Source organism: Coregonus clupeaformis, chromosome 1 (assembly GCF_020615455.1).
Source record: "Coregonus clupeaformis isolate EN_2021a chromosome 1, ASM2061545v1, whole genome shotgun sequence".
Taxonomy (NCBI): domain Eukaryota; kingdom Metazoa; phylum Chordata; class Actinopteri; order Salmoniformes; family Salmonidae; genus Coregonus; species Coregonus clupeaformis.
In genome coordinates this window covers 88,145,580-88,157,313 of record NC_059192.1, presented here as the reverse complement: position 1 = coordinate 88,157,313, position 11,734 = coordinate 88,145,580, and positions in this window count along the sequence as shown.

The window sequence follows — 11,734 nt, the reverse complement described above, 5'->3', positions numbered from 1 at the left end:
AGTGTTGTAACAATGTGCAAGTAGTTGAACTATGAAAGGGGAAATAAATAAACAGATAAATATAGGTTGTATTTACAATGTTGTTTGTGCTCCACTGGTTGCCTTTTTCTCATGGCAACTGGCCACACATCTTGCTGCTGTGACTGCACACTGTGGTATTTCTTCTAACAGATAAGGGAGTTTATAAATGTTTGATTTGTTTTTTCGAATTCTTTGTGGGTCTGTGTAATCTGAGGGAAATATGTCTCTCTAATATGGTCATACATTTGGCAGTAGGTTAGGAAGTGTAGCTCAGTTTCCACCTCATTTTGTGGGCAGTGGGCACATAGCCTGTCATCTCGAGAGAGCCAGGTCTGCCTATGGCGGCCTCTCTCAATAGCAAGGCTATGCTCACTGAGTCTGTACATAGTCAAAGATTTTCTTAATTTAGGGTCAGTCACAGTGGTCAGGTATTCTGCCACTGCGTACTCTCTGTTTAGGGCCAGATAGCATTCTCTCTCTCTGTCTCTCTCTCTCTCTCTCTCTCTCTCTCTCTCTCTCTCTCTCTCTCTCTCTCTCTCTCGCTCTCTCTCTGTCACACCCCCCCTCTCTCTCTCTCTCACACACACACACACACACACACACTATGACAATATAACTGCACAAAGGACGTGATTTATACGGCCTAAGATTATGATCCTGTGAGAAATAAAGGATAAAAACAAGAATGTCAATTTTACAAATCATTCCGCTGACAACCACATAACAGATCTCTAGCGAGCCTTACACTCATTATTCTTGCACCAGGTGCTAAACATATTTTAAAAAATTGGCCAATGGGTATAGCTACCCTATCAGAAAAAGAACCCGCAACAATATTTGGACCAACTACTTTTTAGAGTTTTGTTGTGCTTAGTCTTAGATAGGACATTATACGTGGAATAATACATTTGGAAAAAATATATATTCTTCGGTTTCCAAGAAGCCTATTTGGTTTCCTCGAAACCTGTCCACTTTTTGATTCTCTAAATTGATAATGACATGTTATTTTGTTCTTTTTAAAGAGAGGATGGTGAATTGGAAAATGAAGAAATAGATGAAGGGATTGGGATTGATGAGGAGAGCAAAGAATAAGTCAAAGAAGTAAATGAGGAAAAGGAAGAGAAGGCCAGGAAGAGAAAGGCCAATAAGAGAAAGGACAGGAAGATGAAGTACAGGAAGAGCAAGGACAAGAACAGAAAGGCCAGGAACAGAAAGGCCAAGAAGAGAAGGGCCTGGAAGACCATGAAGAGAAAGGAAAGGAAGAGAAATGACAGGTTGGCCAGGAAGGCCAGGAAGAAAAAAGCCAGGAAGAGAAAGGCCAGGAAGATAAAGGACAGAAAGAGAAAGCACAGGAAGAGAAAGGATAGGAAGGCAAGGAAGAAAAAGGCCAGGAAGAGAAAGGATAGGAAGGACAGGAAGAGAAAGGCCAGGTAGAGAAAGGACAGGAAGGCCAGGTAGAGAAAGGACAGGAAGGCCAGGTAGAGAAAGGACAGGAAGGCCAGGAAGAGAAAAAGACAGGAAGGCCAGGAAGTGAAAGGCCAGGAAGAGTAAGGACAGGAAGGCCAGTAAGAGAAAGGCCAAGAAGAAAAAGGCCAGGAAGAGAAAGGCCAGGAAGAGAAAGGACAGGAAGGCCAGTAAGAGAAAGGCCAAGAAGAAAAAGGCCAGGAAGAGAAAGGCCAGGAAGAGAAAGGACAGGAAGGCCAGGAAGAGAAAGACTGAAAGGCAAGGAAGAAAGGCCAGGAAGAGAATGGACAGTAAGAGAAATGACAGGAAGGCCAGGTAGGAAAGAATAGGAAGTAAAAGACCAGGAAGAGAAAAGACAGGAAGAGAAAGGCCAGGAAGAGAAAAGACAGGAAGAGAAAGGCCAGGAAGAGAAAGACAGGAAGAGATGCCAGGAAGAGAAAGAAAGGCCAGGAAGAAAAAGGACAGGATGGCCAGGAAGAGAAAAGGCCAGGAAGAAAAAGGGAGGAAGAGTAGGGCAAGGAACACCAGAAAGAGAAAGGACAGGAAGAGTACAGGCCAGGAAGAAAAAGGACAGGAAGAGAAAGGACAGGAAGAGAAAGGACAGGAAGAAAAGAAAAGGAAGAGAAGGGCCAGGAAGAAAATGGAGAGGAAGAGAAAGGCCAGGAAGAGTAGGCCAATAAGAAAAAGGCCAGGAAGAGAAAGGCCAGGAAGATAAAGAAAAGGACGAGAAAGAAAAGAAAGAGAGAGGACAGGAAGAGAAAGGCCAGGAAGAGAAAGACCAGGAAGAGAAAGGACAGGAAGAGAAAGGATAGGAAGGCAAGGAAGAAAAAGGCCAGGAAGAGGAAGGATAGGAAGGACAGGAAGAGAAAGGCCAGGAAGAAAAAGGACAGGTAGAGAAAGGACAGGAAGGCAAGGTAGAGAAAGGACAGGAAGGACAGGTAGAGAAAGGACAGGATGGCCAGGAAGAGAAAAGACAGGAAGGCCAGGAAGTAAAAGGCCAGGAAGAGAAAGGATATGAAGGACAGGAAGAGAAAGGCCAGGTAGAGAAAGGCCAGGTAGAGAAAGGACAGGTAGAGAAAGGAAAGGAAGGCCAGGTAGAGAAAGGACAGGAAGGCCAGGAAGAGAAAAAGACAGGAAGGACAGGAAGTGACAGGCCAGGAAGAGAAAGGAAATGAAGGGAAAGGACTAGAAGAAAAAGGACAGGAAGAGTAAGGCCAGGAAGAGAAAGCACAGGAAGAGTAAGGCCAGGAAGAGAAAGGACAAGAAGGCTAGGAAGTGAAAGGACAGGAAGGCCAGGTAGAGAAAGGACAGGAAGGCAAGGAAGAGAAAGCCAGGAAGGCCAGGAAGTGAAAGACCAGGAAGAGAAAGGAAATGAAGGGAAAGGACAAGAAGAAAAAGGACAGGAAGAGTAAGTCCAGGAAGAGAAAGGCCAAAAAGAAAAAGGAAAGGAAGAGTAAGGCCAGGAAGAGAAAGGCCAGGAAGAGAAAGGCCAGGAATACCAGGAAGAGAAAGGCCAGGAAAAGAAAGAACAGGAATACCAGAAAGAGAAAGGACAGGAAGAGAAAGGCCAAGAAGAGAAGGGCCAGGAAGGCCAGGAAGTGAAAGGCCAGGAAGAGAAGGCCAGGAAGATAAAGGACCGGAAGAAAAGGGCCAGGTAGAGAAAGGCCAGGAAAAGAAAAGGACAGGAATAGAATGCCAGGAAGAAAAAGGAGAGGAAGGCCAGGGAGAGAAAGGCCAGGAAGAGAAAGGACCGGAAGAAAATGGCCAGGTAGAGAAAGGCCAGGAAGAGAAAAAGGACAGGAAGAAGATGCCAGGAAGAGAAAGGAGAGGAAGGCCGGGAAGAGAAAGGCCAGGAAGAGAAAAGATAGGAAGAGAAAAGATAGGAAGAGAAAGGACAGGAGAGAAGGGCCAGGAAGAGAAAGGACAGGAAGGCCAGGAAGAGAAAGGACAGGAAGAGAAAGGACAGGAAGAGAAATCCAGGAATACCAGGAAGAGAAAGGACAGGAAGAGAAAGGACAGGAAGGCCAGGAAGAGAAAGGACAGGAAGAGAAAGGACAGGAAGAGAAAGGACAGGAAGAGAAAGGACAGGAAGAGAAAGGCCAGGAACACCAGGAAGAGAAAGGATAAGAAGATAAATGCCAGGAAGAGAAAGGCCAGGAAGAGAGAGGCCAGGAAGAAAAAGGAAAGGAAGAGAATGGACAGGAAGGCCAGGAAGGCAGGAAGAAAAGGACAGGAAGGAAAAGGCCAAGAAGAGAAGGGACTGGAAGGCCAGGAAGAGAAAGGACAGGAAGAGAAAGGCCAGGAACACCAGGAAGAGCAAGGCCAGGAAGAGAAAGGAAAGGAAGAGAATGGACAGGAAGGCCAGGAAGAGAAAGGACAGGAAGGCCAGGAAGAGAAAGGACAGGAAGAGAAAGGTCTGGAATATAAAGGTCAGGAAGGCCAGGAAGAGAAAGGCAAGGAAGAGAAAGGCCAGGAAGACCAGAAAGAGAAAGGCCAGAAAGAGAAAGAACAGGAAGAGAAAGGACAGGAAGGCCAAGAAGAGAAAAGACAGGAAGAGAAAGGCTAGGAAGAGAAAGGACAGGAAAAGAAAGGCTAGGAAGGCCAGGAATGCCAGGATGAGAAAGGCCAGGAAGAGAAAGGCCATGAAGAGAGAGACCAGGAACGCCAGAAATAGAAAGGCCAGAAAGAGAAAGAACAGGAAGAGAAAGGACAAGAAGGCCAAGAAGAGAAAATACAGGAAGAGAAAGGCCAGGAAGAGAAAAGGACAGGAAGGCAAGGAAGAGAAAGGCCAGGAAGAGAAAAAAGGCCAGGAAGAGGAAGGCCTGGAAGGACGGTAAGAGAAAGGCCAGGAAGAGAAAGGAAAGGAAGATAAAGGCCAGGAATAGAATTGGGCAGGACGGCCATGAAGAGAAAGGACAGGAAGAGAAAGGTCAGGTAGAGAAATGCCAGGAAGGCCAGGAAGAGAAAAAGTCTGAAAGGCAAGAAAGTGAAAGGCCAGGAAGAGAATGGACAGTAAGAAAAAGAAGAGAAAGGCCAGGAAGAGAAGGACAGGAAGAGAAATGCCAGGAGAGAAAGGACAGGAAGAGAAAGGACAGGAAGATAATAAACCGTAAGAGAAGGGACAGGAAGGCCAGGTAGTGAAAGGCCCAAAAGTAAAAGGCCAGGAAGAGAAAGGCCAGGAAGAGAAAATACAGGAAGAGAAAGGCCAGGAAGAGAAAGGCCAGGAAGAGAAAGGCCAGGAAGAGTAAGGGCAGGAAGAGAAAGGCCAGGAATACCAGAAAAAGAAAGGACAGGAAGGCCAGGAAGAGAAAAGCCAAAAAGAGAAAGGCCAGGAAGCGAAAGGCCAGGAAGAGAAAAAGGCCAGGAAGAGGATGGCCAAGAAGGATGGGAAGAGAAAGGCCAGGAAGAGAAAGGAAAGGAAGAGAAAAAGGCCAGGAAGAGGATGGCCAAGAAGGATGGGAAGAGAAAGGCCAGGAAGAGAAAGGAAAGGAAGGCCAGGAAGAGAAAGGACAGGAAGAGTAAGGTCAGGAAGAGAAATACCAGGAAGGCCAAGAAGAGGAAGGCCAGGAAGAGAAAGGACAGGAAGGCCAGGAAGAGAAAGACTGAAAGGCAAGAAATTGAAAGGCCAGGAAGAGAATGGACAGTAAGAGAAATGACAGGAAGGCCAGGTAGTGAAAGGCCGGGAAGTAAAAGACCAGGAAGAGAAAAGACAGGAAGAGAAAGGCCAGGAAGAGAAAAGACAGGAAGAGAAAGGCCAGGAAGAGAAAGACAGGAAGAGAATGCCAGGAAGAAAAAGGCCAGGAAGAAAAAGGCCAGGATGGCAAGGAAGAGAAAGGCCAGGAAGAATAAGGGCAGGAAGAGTAAGGCAAGGAATACCAGAAAGAGAAAGGACAGGAAGAGTAAGGCCAGGAAGAAAAGGCCAGGAAGAGAAAGGACAGGAAGAGAAAGGACAGGAAGAAAAAGAAAAGGAAGAGAAGGGCCAGGAAGAAAATGGAGAGGAAGAGAAAGGCCAGGAAGAGTAGGTTCAATAATAAAAAGGCCAGGAAGAGAAAGGCCAGGAAGATAAAGAAAAGGACGAGAAAGAAAAGAAAGAGAGAGGACAGGAAGAGAAAGGCCAGGAAGAGAAAGACCAGGAAGAGAAAGGACAGGAAGAGAAAGGCCAGGAAGAGTAGGTTCAAGAAGAAAAAGGCCAGGAAGAGAAGGAAAAGGAAGAGCAAGGCCAGGAAGAGAAAGAAAAGGAAGAGAAAGACCAGGAAGAGAAAGGACAGAAAGACAAAGGCCATGGGGAGAAAAGACAGGAAGAGAAAGAACGGGAAGAGAAAGAAAAGGAAGAGAAAGAAAAGGAAGAGAAAGAAAAGGAAGAGAAAGGCCAGGAAGAGAAAAGACAGGAAGAGAAAGGCCAGGAAGAGGAAGGTCAGGAATGGCAGGATGAGAAAAGCCAGGATGAGAAAAGGCCATGAAGAGAAAGGCCAGGAAGTCCAGAAAGATAAAGGCCAGAAAGAGAAAGAACAGAAAGAGAAAGGACAGGAAGGGAGGTAGTGAAAGGCCGGGAAGTAAAAGACCAGGATGAGAAAAGACAGGAAGAGAAAGGCCAGGAAGAGGAAGGCCAGGAAGAGAAAGGCCAGGAAGAGGAAGGCCAGGAAGGCAAGGAAGAGAAAGGCCAGGAAGAATAAGGGCAGGAAGAGAAAGGCAAGGAATACCAGAAAGAGAAAGGACAGGAAGAGTAAGGCCAGGAAGAAAAGGCCATGAAGAGAAAGGACAGGAAGGCCAGGAAGAGAAAAGACTGAAAGGCAAGAAATTGAAAGGCCAGGAAGAGAATGGACAGTAAGAGAAATGACAGGAAGGCCAGGTAGTGAAAGGCCGGGAAGTAAAAGACCAGGAAGAGAAAAGACAGGAAGAGAAAGGCCAGGAAGAGAAAAGACAGGAAGAGAAAGGCCAGGAAGAGAAAGACAGGAAGAGAATGCCAGGAAGAAAAAGGCCAGGAAGAAAAAGGCCAGGATGGCAAGGAAGAGAAAGGCCAGGAAGAATAAGGGCAGGAAGAGTAAGGCAAGGAATACCAGAAAGAGAAAGGACAGGAAGAGTAAGGCCAGGAAGAAAAGGCCAGGAAGAGAAAGGACAGGAAGAGAAAGGACAGGAAGAAAAAGAAAAGGAAGAGAAGGGCCAGGAAGAAAATGGAGAGGAAGAGAAAGGCCAGGAAGAGTAGGTTCAATAATAAAAAGGCCAGGAAGAGAAAGGCCAGGAAGATAAAGAAAAGGACGAGAAAGAAAAGAAAGAGAGAGGACAGGAAGAGAAAGGCCAGGAAGAGAAAGACCAGGAAGAGAAAGGACAGGAAGAGAAAGGCCAGGAAGAGTAGGTTCAAGAAGAAAAAGGCCAGAAGAGAAGGAAAAGGAAGAGCAAGGCCAGGAAGAGAAAGAAAAGGAAGAGAAAGACCAGGAAGAGAAAGGACAGAAAGACAAAGGCCATGGGGAGAAAAAGACAGGAAGAGAAAGAACGGGAAGAGAAAGAAAAGGAAGAGAAAGAAAAGGAAGAGAAAGAAAAGGAAGAGAAAGGCCAGGAAGAGAAAAGACAGGAAGAGAAAGGCCAGGAAGAGGAAGGTCAGGAATGGCAGGATGAGAAAAGCCAGGATGAGAAAAAGGCCATGAAGAGAAAGGCCAGGAAGTCCAGAAAGATAAAGGCCAGAAAGAGAAAGAACAGAAAGAGAAAGGACAGGAAGGGAGGTAGTGAAAGGCCGGAAGTAAAAGACCAGGATGAGAAAAGACAGGAAGAGAAAGGCCAGGAAGAGGAAGGCCAGGAAGAGAAAGGCCAGGAAGAGGAAAGGAAGGCAAGGAAGAGAAAGGCCAGGAAGAATAAGGGCAGGAAGAGAAAGGCAAGGAATACCAGAAAGAGAAAGGACAGGAAGAGTAAGGCCAGGAAGAAAAGGCCATGAAGAGAAAGGACAGGAAGAAAAAGAAAAGGAAGAGAAAGGCCAGGGAAGAGAATGGAGAGGAAGATAAAGGCCAGGAAGGGTAGGTTCAATAAGAAAAAGGCCAGGAAGAGAAAGGCCAGGAAGATAAAGAAAAGGACAGAAAGAAAAGAAAGAGAGAGGACAGGAAGAGAAAGGCCAGGAAGAGAAAGACCAGGAAGAGAAAGGACAGGAAGAGAAAGGCCAAGGGGAGAAAGGACAGGAAGATAAAGGAGAGGAAGAGTCGGTTCAATAAGAAAAAGGCCAGGAAGAGAAAGGCCAGGAAGAGGAAGGACAGGAAGAGCAAGGCCAGGAAGAGAAAGAAAAGGAAGAGAACGGCCAGGAAGAGAAAGACCAGGAAGAGAAAGAACAGAAAGAGAAAGGCCATGGGGAGAAAAGACAGGAAGAGAAAGAAAAGGAAGAGAAAGAAAAGGAAGAGAAAGGCCAGGAAGAGAAAGGACCGAAAGAGAAAGGCCCGGAAGAGAAAGGACAGGAAGAGAAAGACCAGGAACAGAAAGGACAGGAAGAGAAAGGACAGGAAGAGAAAGGCCAAGGGGAGAAAGGACAGGAAGATAAAGAAGAGGACGAGAAAGAAAAGAAAGAGAGAGGACAGGAAGAGAAAGGCCAGGAAGAGAAAGACCAGGAAGAGAAAGGAGAGGAAGAGAAAGGCCAGGAAGAGTAGGTTCAATAAGAAAAAGGCCAGGAAGAGAAAGGCCAGGAAGAGAAAGAAAAGGACGAGAAAGAAAAGAAAGAGAGAGGACAGGAAGAGAAAGGCCAGGAAGAGAAAGTCCAGGAAGAGAAATGACAGGAAGAGAAAGGCCAAGGGGAGAAAGGACAGGAAGATAAAGGCGAGGAAGAGTAGGTTCAAGAAGAAAAAGGCCAGGAAGAGAAAGGCCAGGAAGAGAAAGAAAAGGAAGAGAACGGCCAGGAAGAGAAAGACCAGGAAGAGAAAGGACAGAAAGAGAAAGGCCATGGGGAGAAAAGACAGGAAGAGAAAGAACAGGAAGAGAAAGAAAAGGAAGAGAAAGAAAAGGAAGAGAAAGGCCAGGAAGAGAAAGGACCGAAAGAGAAAGGACAGGAAGAAAAAGACCAGGAACAGAAAGGACAGGAAGAGAAAGGACAGGAAGAGAAAGGCCAAGGGGAGAAAGGACAGGAAGAGAAAGGCCAAGGGGAGAAAGGACAGGAAGATAAAGAAGAGGATGAGAAAGAAAATAAAGAGAGAGGACAGGAAGATAAATACCAGGAAGAGAAAGACCAGGAAGAGAAAGGAGATGAAGAGAAAGGCCAGGAAGGCCAGGAAGAGAAAAAGACAGGAAGGCCAGGAAGTGAAAGACCAGGAAGAGAAAGGAAATGAAGGGAAAGGACAAGAAGAAAAAGGACAGGAAGAGTAAGGCCAAAAAGAAAAAGGAAAGGAAGAGTAAGGCCAGGAAGAGACAGGCCAGGAAGAGAAAGGCCAGGAAGAGAAAGGACAGGAAGGCCAGTAAGAGAAAGGCTAGGAAGAGAAAGGCCAGGAATACCAGGAAGAGAAAGGCCAGGAAAAGAAAGAACAGGAATACCAGAAAGAGAAAGGACAGGAAGAGAAAGGCTAAGAAGAGAAGGGCCAGGAAGGCCAGGAAGTGAAAGGCCAGGAAGAGAAGGCCAGGAAGATAAGGACCGGAAGAAAAGGGCCAGGTAGAGAAAGGCCAGGAAAAGAAAAGGACAGGAATAGAATTCCAGGAAGAAAAAGGAGAGGAAGGCCAGGGAGAGAAAGGCCAGGAAGAGAAAGGACTGGAAGAAAATGGCCAGGTAGAGAAAGGCCAGGAAGAGAAAAAGGACAGGAAGAGAATGCCAGGAAGAGAAAGGAGAGGAAGGCCGGGAAGAGAAAGGCCAGGAAGAGAAAGGCCAGAAAGAGAAAGGACATGAAGAGAAAGGATGGCCAGGAAGAGACAGGCCAGGAAGAGTAAGGATAGGAAGGCCAGGAAGAGAAAGGCCAGGAAGAGAAAAGATAGGAAGAGAAAGGACAGGAGAGAAGGGCCAGGAAGAGAACGGACAGGAAGGCCAGGAAGAGAAAGGACAGGAAGAGAAAGGACAGGAAGGAAAATCCAGGAATACCAGGAAGAAAAAGGAAAGGAAGAGAATGGACAGGAAGGCCAGGAAGGCAGGAAGAAAAGGACAGGAAGGAAAAGGCCAAGAAGAGAAGGGACTGGAAGGCCAGGAAGAGAAAGGACAGGAAGAGAAAGGCCAGGAACACCAGGAAGAGAAAGACCAGGAAGATAAAGGACAGAAAGAGAAAGCACAGGAAGAGAAAGGATAGGAAGGCCAGGAAGAGAAAGGCCAGGAAGAGAAAGGATAGAAAGGCCAGGAAGAGAAAGGATAGGAAGGCAAGGAAGAAAAAGGCCAGGAAGAGGAAGGATAGGAAGGACAGGAAGAGAAAGGCCAGGAAGAGAAAGGACAGGTAGAGAAAGGACAGGAAGGAAAGGTAGAGAAAGGACAGGAAGGACAGGTAGAGAAAGGACAGGAAGGCCAGGAAGAGAAAAGACAGGAAGGCCAGGAAGTAAAAGGTCAGGAAGAGAAAGGAAAGGAAGGGAAAGGAAAATAAGAAAAAGGCCAGGAAGAGTAAGGCCAGGAAGAGAAAGGACAGGAAGAGAAAGGACAGGAAGGCCAGTAAGAGAAAGGCCAATAAGAAAAAGGCCAGGAGGAGAAAGGCCAGGAAGAGAAAGGCCAGGAAGAGAAAGGCCAGGAAGAGAAAGGACAGGAAGGCCAGTAAGAGAAAGGCCAGGAAGAGAAAGGCCAGGAATACCAGGAAGAGAAAGTCCAGGAAGAGAAAGGCCAGGAAGAGAAAGGACAGGAAGGCCAGGCAGAGAAAGGACAGGAAGGCCAGGGAGAGAAAGGCCAGGAAGAGAAAGGCCAGGTAGAGAAAGGACAGGTAGAGAAAGGACAGGAAGGCCAGGTAGAGAAAGGACAGGAAGGCCAGGAAGAGAAAAAGACAGGAAGGACAGGAAGTGAAAGGCCAGGAAGAGAAAGGAAATGAAGGGAAAGGACTAGAAGAAAAAGGACAGGAAGAGTAAGGCCAGGAAGAGAAAGCACAGGAAGAGTAAGGCCAGGAAGAGAAAGGACAAGAAGGCTAGGAAGTGAAAGGACAGGAAGGCCAGGTAGAGAAAGGACAGGAAGGCCAGGAAGAGAAAAGACAGGAAGGCCAGGAAGTGAAAGACCAGGAAGAGAAAGGAAATGAAGGGAAAGGACAAGAAGAAAAAGGACAGGAAGAGTAAGGCCAGGAAGAGAAAGGCCAAAAAGAAAAAGGAAAGGAAGAGTAAGGCCAGGAAGAGAAAGGCCAGGAAGAGAAAAACCAGGAAGAGAAAGGACAGGAAGGCCAGTAAGAGAAAGGCCAGGAAGAGAAAGGCCAGGAATACCAGGAAGAGAAAGGCCAGGAAAAGAAAGAACAGGAATACCAGAAAGAGAAAGGACAGGAAGAGAAAGGCCAAGAAGAGAAGGGCCAGGAAGGCCAGGAAGTGAAAGGCCAGGAAGAGAAGGCCAGGAAGATAAAGGACCGGAAGAAAATGGCCAGGTAGAGAAAGGCCAGGAAAAGAAAAGGACAGGAATAGAATGCCAGGAAGAAAAAGGAGAGGAAGGCCAGGGAGAGAAAGGCCAGGAAGAGAAAGGACCGGAAGAAAATGGCCAGGTAGAGAAAGGCCAGGAAGAGAAAAAGGACAGGAAGAGAATGCCAGGAAGAGAAAGGAGAGGAAGGCCGGGAAGAGAAAGGCCAGGAAGAGAAAGGCCAGGAAGAGAAAAGATAGGAAGAGAAAAGATAGGAAGAGAAAGGACAGGAGAGAAGGGCCAGGAAGAGAAAGGACAGGAAGGCCAGGAAGAGAAAGGACAGGAAGAGAAAGGACAGGAAGAGAAATCCAGGAATACCAGGAAGAGAAAGGACATGAAGAGAAAGGACAGGAAGAGAAAGGACAGGAAGAGAAAGGACAGGAAGAGAAAGGACAGGATCACCAGGAAGAGAAAGGATAAGAAGATAAATGCAAGGAAGAGAAAGGCCAGGAAGAGAGAGGCCAGGAAGAAAAAGGAAAGGAAGAGAATGGACAGGAAGGCCAGGAAGGCAGGAAGAAAAGGACAGGAAGGAAAAGGCCAAGAAGAGAAGGGACTGGAAGGCCAGGAAGAGAAAGGACAGGAAGAGAAAGGCCAGGAACACCAGGAAGAGCAAGGCCAGGAAGAGAAAGGAAATGAAGAGAATGGACAGGAAGGCCAGGAAGAGAAAGGACAGGAAGGCCAGGAAGAGAAAGGACAGGAAGAGAAAGGTCTGGAATAGAAAGGTCAGGAAGGCCA